This window comes from Thalia democratica, chromosome 9 (genome assembly GCF_965202585.1).
Source record: "Thalia democratica chromosome 9, ktThaDemo2.hap1.1, whole genome shotgun sequence".
Lineage (NCBI taxonomy): Eukaryota > Metazoa > Chordata > Thaliacea > Salpida > Salpidae > Thalia > Thalia democratica.
In genome coordinates, this window is record NC_139173.1 from 26,700,345 (window position 1) to 26,714,191 (window position 13,847).

The 13,847-nt window shown below is 27.4% G+C and overlaps 1 non-coding gene across 1 annotated transcript; it reads right to left on the reverse strand.

The window, feature by feature from the left end:
- Positions 1 to 12,601: 12,601 nt before the first annotated feature.
- LOC145845272 (U1 spliceosomal RNA) lies at positions 12,602 to 12,761 on the reverse strand. The gene has a single exon (XR_014370317.1). It is a non-coding gene; the product is annotated as a U1 spliceosomal RNA (small nuclear RNA).
- Between the last annotated feature and the right edge of the window lie 1,086 nt (positions 12,762 to 13,847).

Sequence of the window (13,847 nt, forward strand, 5' to 3'; positions counted from 1 at the left end):
GGAACAAATTAGCTAAAACTAAGAGTCTTAGAGTGAGTAACAATATTTTTGATTTTTTTAGTAACACAAAAAAAAAAAATTAAGGTAGATTTGTTTAATTTAAACTACAATTTTGTTGAGATGTTTTTTTTTTATAATTCATTAAAAATTTAATAAAATTAACTATCAAGTTATGATAACAATGATTAACTGGAACTTTTAATTTGAACTTGTTTTAAAGTATTGATTTCATTGATTTTTGTTCTTTTTTTTTTTGAATCAGTTGCAACAAAACTTTTGTAACCCAACAAAAGCAATGTTTTGATTCATATCTCGTCAAAAAACTTACACTTTGAAAAAAAAACACCGGTGTGAGTAGAACAACATTGATACTGTATATTTTATCTTTGTCCAGCGATCTTTGAAACTTTATTGGTTATAACAAACCATATTGAGAGAACTGAATTTTATCTCAAGTAATTTTCTTAATAAAATATTTTTTTTCCCAAATTTATTAATTAATCAGCTTGTTTGAGTTAAGCTGAAGAAAAAGTTTAGTATATATTCGCGAAATACAAATACTAAAAATAATATTTGAAATTATACAAAATATATTACTATTTTTGTTTTTTGAACATTTAAGCCCTCCTTACTATCGATAAAATAACTAAAGAGCTAGGAACCTTTGAACAAAACTTCAGTCGGGTTATACTAATTAAATTATGAAAAAAAAAACCTTCTTGCAGCTGCATTAGAGGTTTTAAAGTATTTGTGCTTAGTATGCTTTACTTGTATAGCTTTACTTGAACAGTTGTTTAAAACCGAAAATAAGTTTAGCGAAATTTATCAAGATAAATATTACTGATCACTTGGCGATTTGGCGACGAGGCCGAAGACTCTCTGGCTGATCGCTTCACCGGTCCGGTGGTGACATTTTAAGGAATCTCGGGTCTCCGGCAAAAAGCTCTGTCAGCAGTGCAGGCACTTCGGAGTAGTCGGTGATGGCGCAGGCCGGCCTTGTCAGAACCGCGTGCTCATCTGCCCCATCTCGTGGAACAAGCCGCTCAGCGAATGAGGATCGAGCAGCGCGGGTTTCAATTCCGACGGCTGGTCCAAGCTGAGGCAGACGACCGCCTTTGGAAGCCGCTTGGGCGACCCGTCGCTGTAAAGCCTGCCGCCGTCGACCACAAGGTGGCAGTCGTCCTCCGGCTTGCCTCGAGTAAAAATCACAGTAGATGTGACCTGCGATGCCGATGTCGCGAGTCGTCGTTGCTATTGACGACTTGCTTTACCACGTCCTCGCTCCACAGTTCGCCCCGTTCACAGGCCGCTGCCGGCTGCAACTTGACGCCAATACGCACACAACTACCAATTTGAACAAACTTTAGTTCAAAACAGTTTAAACTTTTAACAAAATTTTAGTTCTATTTTGTCTGCAGGAACTACTTAAAGTAAAAATTACGGGCTGGTTTTCTATCCAATTAAAAGTGTCAAGTTATGCAATACAAAATTACAAACTGTAAATTGAGTAAAAAAAAAAAACCTCTTAAGTATAATCTAGGTACAGTAACCTCTCGCATCTTTACGTACTCGTGACGTTACGCACAACGTGGCGTAACAAAAAGTTTATTATTTTTAATATTGCACATATTAGGTTTGTTTTATATTGCTTCCACCTTTTTAGCATAGGTTTCCTAACACCTCTCCTTTCATACCTTTAAATTTATAAGAATTTACAATTCCTCAAATTCTAATGGCATGAAATTATTTTCATTTCTGCTCAAAATATTCATTGATATATCCATAATACAATGCAAGACAAGTTTATCCTTATGTGGGCAAAGGTCAAACTGAAAAACATTTGTAGTAACATAACCATTTTTTATTAAACAATTTTCTTATATAATATATTTATTTATTCAAAAGAAGAAATCCATTAAAGCAGTGCTTCTGAACCTTTTTCTAGTGGCGGAACCCTTTCACAAAGTTCAACTTTTCCGCGGAACCCTTAACTTAATTTTACATAAAATGTTAAAAAATGTTACATAAAATGTAACACAAAAAACAAAAGAATTTTAGTGAAAAACTAATTTTTCTGCAAAACTATATCATTGTTAGAAATCATACCAATTGTAATAGTATTAAGTCGAGTCAAACTCAAAGTGCGCCAGAGGCAATAGGTATTTTATGATTCTATAATAGATAAACGAAAACAAACATGATAAATCGCAACGTCATAAAAATCTTTCCTTGCATAATAAAAACAAAATGAGAGCTACAAACAATAACGAAATGAACATGAACCTAATTGAATTCACAGAATACTGTAATAAACGGGTAAGATGCCTAACAAAAAATAAATAAAAAGCATTTAGTGCGAAGCTTGAACTTGTCTCTTAGCAACAAGCATGTCAATGTGTGGCTGGATTTTGGATAGACTGAGACGGAGACAGGCAGATAAGGTTGGAGTCAGCATTCAGTTCCTTTGCTTCGTTTTAATGTTTGTTAAATGCGAAAAGACGGACTCGCAAAGATAATTGGTGGTGAATGGTAAAATAAATTTTACTACACGCTTTGCTAAGACGGGGTACTCTGAAATCGCACATATCCAAAAATCTAAAAACTACTTCCCTTTGAAACTCAATTTTAAATTGCTATCTTCAGATAGTTGCAGCAATTCGTTTTCTGTATCTGTAGGACGATTCACTTCTTCTGAAGCAATATCACACATAAAAGGATTCAAAATCCATAAATTTCCGATGCGAACATCTTCAGGAAAATAAAACTGAAGCTTTATAGACAAAAGATCAAGATGGTTGTATATTTCGTCAGAGAAGTTGAATTTTATGCATTTTTCATGGGCCTCATCAAACCGGTGAAACATCGCAAAATTACCATTGCTAACCTTTGCTAACCATTGCTTACTGGGTGAACACCTGCTTCTTTAATTCAACGAGACGAACCAGTGTTCGCCCCTTCGACAGCCAGCGAACTTCGTTGTGATAAAGAAGTCGCAGATGATTAGCATCTAAACTTTCACATAAGTTATTGAAACATCTGGCCTTTGTGTCACTTTTCTTTATAAAATTAACAGTTTTGATCGACGCTGAAAGAAATTCTTGTAATCAAGAAGAAAGATGTTTTGTTGCCAAATTTTCTCTATGTAAAAAACAATGTATCCATTTAGCTTTAACTGCTTTATCCTTTATTTTCCTCACTACACCATTTTTTGACCCAGTCATAGACGCTGCACCATCAGTACAAATGCCGACACATTTATTCCACTGTAAACCCTTGCTGATGAAATAATTTTCGACACATTTCATTTCATTATAGTAGCATTTTTTAAGTAGAAAATAAGCTTTTATACATATTAAATTTTAAATCAAGCTAATAGACATCATTTGAAACAGTATAATATACCAGAAATAAGTTTCTGATAAAGATCTTTTATTTAGTTTTATTGTGTAAACATTTAGAATTTGTTTTGATCGCTCCTACATTGTTTGCGTTAGTGATAATACCAGTATTTTAATGACTTCACTAAAAATAGAAATTCAAAAAATTTACAAAAATTTGCGCAACCAGGACACCTATTAATAATGAATACCTATTAAAATTTCTACCACTAGATACACACTAAGCAGATCAATGAACGCTATAATTGTATATGTTTTTCATTTTATGTGTTCTTATTTTTTGAAGTTTTATAACTAATTTATTTTTTTTTTTCAAATTTCTTTTTGAAATTTCGAAAGGCTTCGCGGAACCCCTGAGAGGCGTCGCGGAACCCTAGGGTTCCGCGGAACCCCATTTCAGAAGCACTGCATTAAAGGACCAAATGCATATTTTTGTAAAAGGTTATAGAAACAAATTTTAATATAGAAACCACACAGTTTCTTAATTGTAAACAAATGCTTTATTACAAATTGAATTTGCTAAGTAAAACAGAATATAAACGTTAAGTATCAAATAAGTCACATAAAAATGAAGATAAAATCTAATTATTATTAAAATTAGTAAAAATTTCTACAAGTATTATTATTCTATATAAATTTAAATCTTTTTTTTGTTACATATACAGTTTGATCTTTTGTTTTCATATTTATAATCAATTTAACAAACTTTTAAAAGTGGTAAAGTCATAGTCTGCTTATAACTAGAATAATTATCAAAAAACAGCTATTATAGTAAGTATATTTGGTACCTCTCGTATCTTTACGATCTCTCGTATCTTTACTCACTTTTTCTGTGGATACAATGAGTGTAAATAAGCGAGAGGTTACTGTAATTGCTTTTTAAATAAAGTAAATTTACATGTAATAAAGCACTCAATCCGTAAGAGTATTCACTTTACTAGCGAAAACACTAAAACTAAACGGTCATTATTTTATCAAATATATCAAGTACTTTCAATAGCTTAATTACATAAGTATTAATTAGTAGATATAAAGGAAAATAACGTTTGTATTGTACAGGCTAAAAATTAAAATGTTAAGCAAATGTAAAGTGTGTTGTTAAAAAGTAAAGATCGGTAGGACTTTTTATGTGTACTATTTTATGGGCACTATTTTATGTGTAGAATTGCTGCAATCAATTCTGCCTATAATTTAATGTGATGTCATTAACATTATGTGTAGTATTTACATGTTGCTGCAATTAAGTTGCTGCAATTAAATGAAAAATAAAATACTGTCCAGGCCTTATATAAATATTATGGATAGTTTTTTGAGTTTTAAATTTATAAAAAAACAAATAAAAAAAACTTGAATACACATAAACCAAAAGTTTGATTTATTTGTACATTTATTTAAATTATATTTTGTAAACTAACAGAAGTATAGGCTAGACTTATTAAAAGATTATGGATATTTTTTTCATCTAAGATTTAATAAAGAAAAAAAACTTGAATACACTTCAACCAACTGTTTGATATAAAGTTATATTTATGTAATTTATATTTTTTATTTTAACAGAAGTAATTGCTTGGCATATTATAAATATCTTGAATTTTTTTTTTCTTTAAGATTTTATAAACAAAAAAAAAAAAATTGAACACACATAAACCAATTGTTTGATTTATAGTTGTATATACGTAATTTATATTTAGAAAACTTCTAAAAGTAGTGGTTTGCACTTATGTGTACTATTTTATGGGCACTATTTTATGTGTAGAATTGCTTCAATCAATTATATTCAATAGGTAGTATTTAGATGTTGCTGCAACTAAATGAAAAATAAAATACTTTCTAAGCCTTATATAAATAATATGGATAGTTTTTGTAGTTTTAAATTTGTAAACAAACAAATAAAATAGATTTATTAAACGATTATGGATAGTTTTTTTATGTAATATTTAATAAATAAAAAAAGCTTGAATACACTTAAACCAATTGTTTGATTTAAAAGTAGAAAGTATCTTATTTTTACTTAATTGCAGCAACATCTAAATACTACCTATAATTTAAATGAAATCACATAAGTTAATTGAAGCAATTCTACACATAAAAGAACGCCCATAAAATAGTATACATAAGGCCAAACCACTACTTCTATAAGTTTACTAAATGTAAATTACATATATACAACTATAAATCAAACAATTGGTTTATGTGTGTTAAATTTTAATTTTGTTTATAAAATCTTAAATAAAGAAATATTCAAAATATTTATAATATGCTAAGACATTACTTCTGGTAATATAAAAAATATAAGTTACATAAATGTTCTTTTAAATCAAACAATTAGTTTAAGTGTAATCAAGCTTTTTTTTCTTTATTAAATCTTGAATAAAAAATTATCCATAATCTTTTAATAAGTCTAGCCACTACTTCTGTTAGTTTACAAAAAACAATTTAAATAAATGTACAAATAAATCAAACTATTGGTTTATGTGTATTCAAGTTTTTTTTAATTTGTTGTTTATAAATTTAAAACTACAAAAACTATCGATAATATTTATATAAGGCCTGGACTGTATTTTATTTTTATTTAATTACAGCAACATCTAAATACTACCCATAATCTAAATGAAGTCATATAAAACTTTGGGCATAGTTGGTTGAAGCAATTCTACACATAAAATAGTGCCCATAAAATAGTACACATAAGAGCAAACCACTACTTTTATAAGTTTACTAAATATAAATTACATATATACAACTACAAATCAAAAAATTGGTTTATGAGTGTTGAATTTTTATTTTTTTATTTTGTTTATAAAATCTTAAATAAATAAAAAATTCAAAATATTTATAATATGCCAAGCAATTACTTCTGTTAAAATAAAAAATATAAATTACATAAATATAATTTTACATCAAACAGTTGGTTGAAGTGTACTCAAGTTTTTTATCTTTATTAGATTTTAAAGTTTGTATCAGGCATTCTCAACTCCAATGCTTATTTTTTCCTAAAGCCTTGTACCTATAGATGTTTTCAAGACTGAATGTTTTTAGGTACTTCAATTGGTTCTAATCGTTTTGTGCTGCGCTGAAAAATTTGTATAAAGCCAATAGCCATAAACTATCTTAAGTAGAATTAACTAATAAATATAAAAAACTTTTTACCTTTTCATGGACGCCCGTATAGTTTTCAATTTTTTAGAGTTTCTATCATTGACTCATGACAGTTTCCATAATGTCTCCATTTTTAATTAAAATTATAGAAGTTCCATTTTACTTATTTCTTATACTTGTATATTTTATCTAATATCTGTATAAAATAAAAAATTGAAGTATTTAGTTTATTTAAATTGATTTAGCGATTAAAATCTATGTTAAAACAATACATAAAAATCTACATTTCAAAAGTTCTGTGTTTTAATCCACCAGCTTAAATTTAATTGTTTGTGTTCTAATTTATATTGTTTATTTTATTGTTAACAGCACACGAATGTATATTTACAGCTGCAGCAGGAAGCTTTTTTCCTTCAGTCCAAGTATTGTTGTCAAGGTTGTAGATTTCCACAGATTTTAGATTTTGTTTTAGACTATTTCTTCCACCGATCACATACACGAGGTTTCCAACTCTGCAGCAACCGAAATTGTACCGAGCAATTCTCATTGGAGCCATCATAACAAATACTTTTGTTTCCGGTGAATACATCTCAACACTGTTTAGTAGTGTGTTGTTCAAGCCAACCCCGCCAAACACAAACATTTTGTTGTTATAGACAATAACTTTGTGGTTGCACCTTGCTTGTACCATTGCACTTTGTGAAAGAGTCATGGTTTTTGCAACTGGATCATAAACTTTTGTTGTGTTCAGTTTATTAAAATAACAGCCGTAACCACCTACAATCCAAACTTTATCAAGAAACTCAACAGCTGAAAAAAAAATTCCTCTCGTTCTTATATTCGTCTCACCCCATTTTTTGTTGATTGGATCAAACAAAAAACTGTTTCCTCTATCTGCAAGTAGTAACATATGGTGTTCAAATTTGCATGCCGTTAAAACTTCCTCACCAAATGGAAATTTATAATATTTTTTGTATGGTGACATTGTAGTAATTCCTTCGCTACCAACAACATAACAAATGTTATTAATTTCTAATATATTTAATACTTTGCCCCCCACAATAATATCAAGTTTACTCCACGTTTTGTTTTCTAAGGAAAACTGATAAAAAGTATTACCTTCACTTGAAGCTAAAATTGCTTTTGTTGGTTTCCTCTGGTTGCTAAGTTTTTTGCTACTGATTGACATATGACCTGTATGGTTTTAATATTTAAAATTAGTACTTCTCAATTCTTTTTTTGTTGAAATATAAAACAGGTTTAATCTATAAACTTTTAAGTTAAGTATTACACGTGAAGGTTTGAAACTTTATAAGAAGACTATTTTTTAATATCAATTTCTTTTTAATACATTTTAATAAAGAAAGATAAAGTGTTAAATTATTATTGACTTATTAAACTGTTTCAGTTGTGTATAATATTCTGTTTTTTAGGTATAAACCGAAGTTATGTATCTTAAAATTACTGATATTATAAGAAATAGTATATAGAAAATTTTGTTTTAAAATGTCGTTATAACTAATCATTTTTCACCAAAGTTTCTAAATTAAAAAAAAGTTTAACTACTAAATCTTCAACTATGTTGAATCTCACTGTAAGACCACTATCATAACTATATTTTATGCAAAAATAATAAACTAACTTGTACTTGGAACACCTGCTTCATATGAAACTCCTTCTTCACTTAATTTTTCTTCTCTTTTAGGAGTTGGTTCTTCGCTGGAACTTGAAGAATCTTCATCTTTAATCAACTTCATCACAGAAGACAATTTCTTCTTCAACCTTTTGTTTTGTGATTTTAAATTTTTTATTTCCTCTTCACGGTTTTTCATTTGTTCAATATCCAATTTAAAACAATTAAAAATCTTAAAGAGAAACTGTAGTTGTTTTAATGTGTCGTTATAAAGAACCTAACAATTAGTATGTTGTTGTTTACTTTGAAAAATAATCCTCATTAAGTGCATATTAAGTTTATGTAGCTTTATAAAATTACAAAACAAACAAAATTTAAGCATGTTTAAACTATCTAAACTCTGTATCTATTTGATTCCTATAAGAACTACTACACTAGAAAAAAAAACAACCTGACTTATACGCTTGTTTTAATTAAGCAATTAGTTTTTTTGAAACAAAATTTAGTTATAGGTTGTGTGTTTGACAAGTAAATTCAATCGAAACATACGCAGCTATACAAACATATGTTTGAAAAGATAAAGTCTTTTTAAACGCCACTATTTTTTTTCGTTCGTTTCAAACTAACTTTTTGTAATTTAAACTTTAACTGTAAAAAAACTACTTTTATAATTTCAATTTCAAAACAAACTTAAAAGCTACATTTTGGTAATTCAAAATTTTATACGACAACCAAATTTTAATAAACTTATAAATTTTACATTTTTATGTTAAATATTTTACTAGTATGATTTTTGTAGTTTTGAAAAAAAGTTGAAAATAAAAATTGTTTCTGAAATAACTTCGCAATTCAATTGAAGTTTTATTTTTAAATAAGTATATTTTTTCACTTGTTTTAATAATTTTATGCCCAAAATTAAAAACTGTTTTATAAAGGCTTACTTAAAATAATGTGAAAACGTTATTTTAGATTAAGTTTTTATAAAGAAATTAACTTTATATTTTCTTTAAAAAAAATTACTTCTTTATTTCAATCTCACAGTGAAATTTATAAGTTTAAGTTTAGAAATAGTATAAAAAATAGTATTTCGTAAACAGCACGGTTTATGATTTATAAACAAAATTTAAGTATAAATCTTTTAGATATAAGGCTTAAGCTTCATTATTTACTAAAAGTTTTGGGTTTTACATTGAATTAAATAAATTTTTCAATTACATCCTTAAATAAGTATCTTTCTTTTGTGCTTTTTATAATAAAAAAGACACCTTTTTAAAATTTACAAACGCTATTTTAAGTCAGTTATATGTTCATTGTTAGTTGTTGAATATTTAAGTTGAATATTTGTTGGTTGTTTAAACTAATGTTTTTAAATAAACAGTCTAAGCACACTGTTTAAAATAAGTTTGCTAAAACTGTTTTTAAATGAACATTTTATAAATGAAGTCTTGATAAAAGTATCTGTTTTCTTAAACTAAATTATTAAAAACTACTCTGATAAAACTGATTCTTATTTTTAATATTAAACCAAATAAAAAATCTTTTAAATCACATATAACTAAAGTTTAAAATAAAACAACAATTAAAGCTTTTTTTGAACTAAGAAACAATTGCTTTCAACCAACAATCACATATAAACATAAACATAGCGAAAGCAGCAAAAGATGTTAATAATCAACTAAAAGTTTATTTTCTCAATTTAATTTAACAGATAAAGCAAACAAATAAAAGCTCAAGTTCAAAAACCTGAACATGTAATGACTAATGTACAAATAAAGCAATATTCAATAAATCAATAAAAAAGCTTATTTTGATCAAAACTAGTGAATTGAAAAATAAGTTATTTATGTTTTTAATGCTATACTAATACAAATGATGTGCTATTTTATTCCTTCTTCTTGTCATAATTTAAATTATTAGTTTGCGAAGCTATTTTAAAAAGTTTAATTTTTATCAAGTGTACAAACATTTTAAATGCTTAAACACCTTTGTAGATTTTATTAGTGTAAACAATTAAGAAACGTTGTAAGAAGTTTTTTTGATACTTAAGATAATTCTTTTTTTGCCAGTGTGTGACTACTTTTATAAAACTTTTTGAAAAGACAAATAAAGGTGTACAAAATACTTAACTTAAGAACTAAAAAATTTAGGTAAATATTTATACTTAACAACTTTTACTCTTTAGTTGTCAAGTATTACCAACAAAACAAAACTGTGTTAAAAACAAACGACTTCTATATTAAACAATAAAGTTATCACGTATCTGTAGTTTTTCTTTATATTTTAAAACCTTAACACTAAATTTAATTTTTATATTTTTAGCTATAGCATAGAATTTTATTTTGTTTTAAGGAACAGACCTTTGTTCAAATAATTAAATCCGAATAAATAATACGGTTTGTTTTTGAAGATAGACCCTTAGCACATTTGAAAACCTCGGCTTTTTAAATTATTGACAATCAATAACTTTATTTTCTTCATGTGTTTTATATATGAATTTATATAATTCTCAATTAATATAGATAGTTACAGATAATAGAATATAATTTTTTAATCTAGCTTTATGTTTGGTCACTTTCTCGTAGGTTAGTTTACAAAGTGTTTTGTCACTCTAACAATCTTAGGTGTACTGAAATCGAACTTCTTTAAATGCTTAAAGTAACGCTTTTGTAGGAGCTTAGATTGAACTGAACAATTACAAGTATACAAAAAAAAGTTTGTTAAAGTGTTTCTTTAAAATTTTATTTTAATGTTCGTGTAATGTTGTTATTTTTAAATTGATATCTACTTAAAAAAAGGAAACACATAATAAACGATTTCAAAAAATGCCACAGACATTTGTTTATACTTTTTATTGAAATGTTGTTTAGTTAAAAAAAAGAAGTAATTGAAGTTTGCGTAAACTTTTTAAAACAGCTTTAGAAGTTATTTCCCGCTATCACGGATGAAAATTGTAATTTTCTTGATGATTGGAGGACAAGACTCCATCCCGATATTTCTCACGTTGCTACCGCTGGCGGCGCTCGCTACCCGCAACAAGGATCAATTCGCAACGAGCTGAACACATGCGGTGAACTTTGGAAACTCTTGTGCGATTTGAACGATGATGAACTTTTTTCCCTCCTTATTTGCACATTGATTTGGATGTGTAATAGGAGGTGTCAGTAGTTAATTTGTTTAGTTTTTTTCAAACAAGCATTATTTTCTTTTGTTCCGGTGAATTTTTTACGAGCTGTGAACGATGTTTTCTTTAGTTGATAAGTATATGTGTGTATATTTGTGCACGTACAAAATTGCTCTTATATTCAAAAGATGTGTCAAGAATACTGGCTTTTATAACTTACTTACTAATCTTTAGTTGAGAAAGGTTAATTGTTATATGCATAAGCACGCCTATAATTGCAGTTTAGTTAGTAAGTGAGACAAACGAATTAAAGAATTGGTCTAAATGTTTCTAGGATTAAAATCATCTTTTTGCTAGTTTATAAATATTATAGTTAAATGAAATAAAAACAAACTCTAACTTATACTTTTTTTTTACATGAAAAATTTTTCGTAACGAATACTAACTAGTTCGGTAATTCAAAGTAGTTGTTTGAATTAACCTAATTTACTTATTTACTGGTATACAATTAGTATTTTAAATAGTAGATACCAAACCTTAAAAAGTATGCATCTAGCTTTGCAAAAATCTGTGCTGCATATAAAATGTTAAGTATGTATAAAAATTTTAAGCAATATTTATTTGTTCATTTTATTAAAAGTATTTTTATTAAAAAGGTAGCAATATACAATTTAAAAGCAAACATACAAACTGTTTATGCTATTTGAAAAACTTAGAGTAAACTATTAAAAGATGCATATGAACTAAGTAGCTATAATTTTTAATTAAATTACTAAAATAAAAATAATTTCGACATTTGCGGCGTTGGTAAACAATATTGAAACTTTAAATAATATGATAATAAAAGAAGTGCTTGAACCGGAGAATGTAAATTAAATTAACCACTAAGTTAAAGCTGTGTTCATTTCACAATTGCTATGAAATTTCTTAATTGTAAAATAGCGTTTTTAAAGGTAAAAAAAATTGTTAATTCCGTTATTACCTATTCAGAACTTTTTATCCACTTATAATATACTTCTACAGTTTCAGCTCGTAAAATTGACGATGCTCAAATACAAAATAAAAAAACTTGTTCAAAATTATGATAATAATAGTTCTTTACATTACACTAAGCCACTTTTAATTCAATTTTACTAGCTTTTGAAATTGTGCTCTATAAATATTATTTCTAAATAGTTTCCATCCATATATAAACATATTTCAAAAAGATTATCTTAATCAACTCTTATAAGAGTGACTGCTACAAGAAAGGTTGAAGAACTATAATAGCTTTTCTTTATAAGATCTAATGTTCAATAACATTCTAGTACTACTACTAAGCTCTATTTAAACGTAAAGTTGATATATAAGCGGGAGGTGCGTAAAAACGCAATCTCCCTGTGAAAAATTTAGCGACCGAACTGCTCAATATTGAACAATCGCAGAGTTCAGCTTTATCAATGTGCAATGGTGAAGCCTCGCTCTGGACTTACTGCCTGCGTGATCACAGTTGAGCCATCGCTATTAGTGTGTAAATGATATAAAGAAGTATCAGTATTGTATGCTGACTGTTTTGTGATAATTTACTCTAAAAACATTGTGTCGTCATAATAAACAACTGTTAAGAGTGTGATTAAGATCAGAAGAGGGCGCCCTGCCTACCTATATTGTAAGTTTTTTTTATCTCAATACAATATACTGTTCTAAAAACTAATTTTGAGTCTGGTATCATCACGAAAATTTACAAACTAGAACTATACAAAATAAAAAAAAGGTACTAAGTTGGATTTTATAAACAGAAAAATGTTTATAAAACAGATATATGTCAGGAAACATTTAAACTTATTTAGATAAATGCTAATAAACTTTGTATTTATTTAAGTTTAGCTTTGATTCGTTTTGTTTGTGACAAAATTTTGTCGAGAATTCGATTTTAAAATTAACTAAACTGTAAAAACATTTATCTATTTAAAACAAATAGGTAGCTTAAAAAAGTAATATATACGTTGCACACATAAAAACAATTTATTTTAAACTTATGCGTTGCGCCTATTATCGACTACCAGTGTTTTCGTGATTTAAACAACGTTTTAAACATTCAAGTTATTTAAAAGTTCTTCTAGTTAGGTTTAAAATGACAACAAACTATACCAAAGTACTACAACTTATTTTGTGCAAAACTCAATAGTTTGTAACTTAGTTTTTAAGAATCATAAGTAGACATCACTATGGTTTAACAACCTACTTTATTAATATTTTAGTTGGTATTTAATATATACAAAGAGGATGACTTTTTTACATAGAAAAAAACATCAAGTTGTAGATAAACTAGCACCATTGCTTTTTTATACTAAACTATGTGCATATTTTGGTTTTTTTTTGCTCAAGTTATTTCAGTTACAGATAAGTCATGGTTAAGATATTTTCGCTTGTAAGACTAGATCTGGCTAACATGCTTTAGACTGTTCAATTTTATTTTGAAATTAAATATTAAAAACCTACTTAATTTAATATTAAGTTTTTACTTATCATAAACGGTTTTATGAACATTAGTTTTCTGTGTAGAGCACAAAAACATTTGTTTAGTTAGTTTTCAATAAAACTTATAACTAAAAGT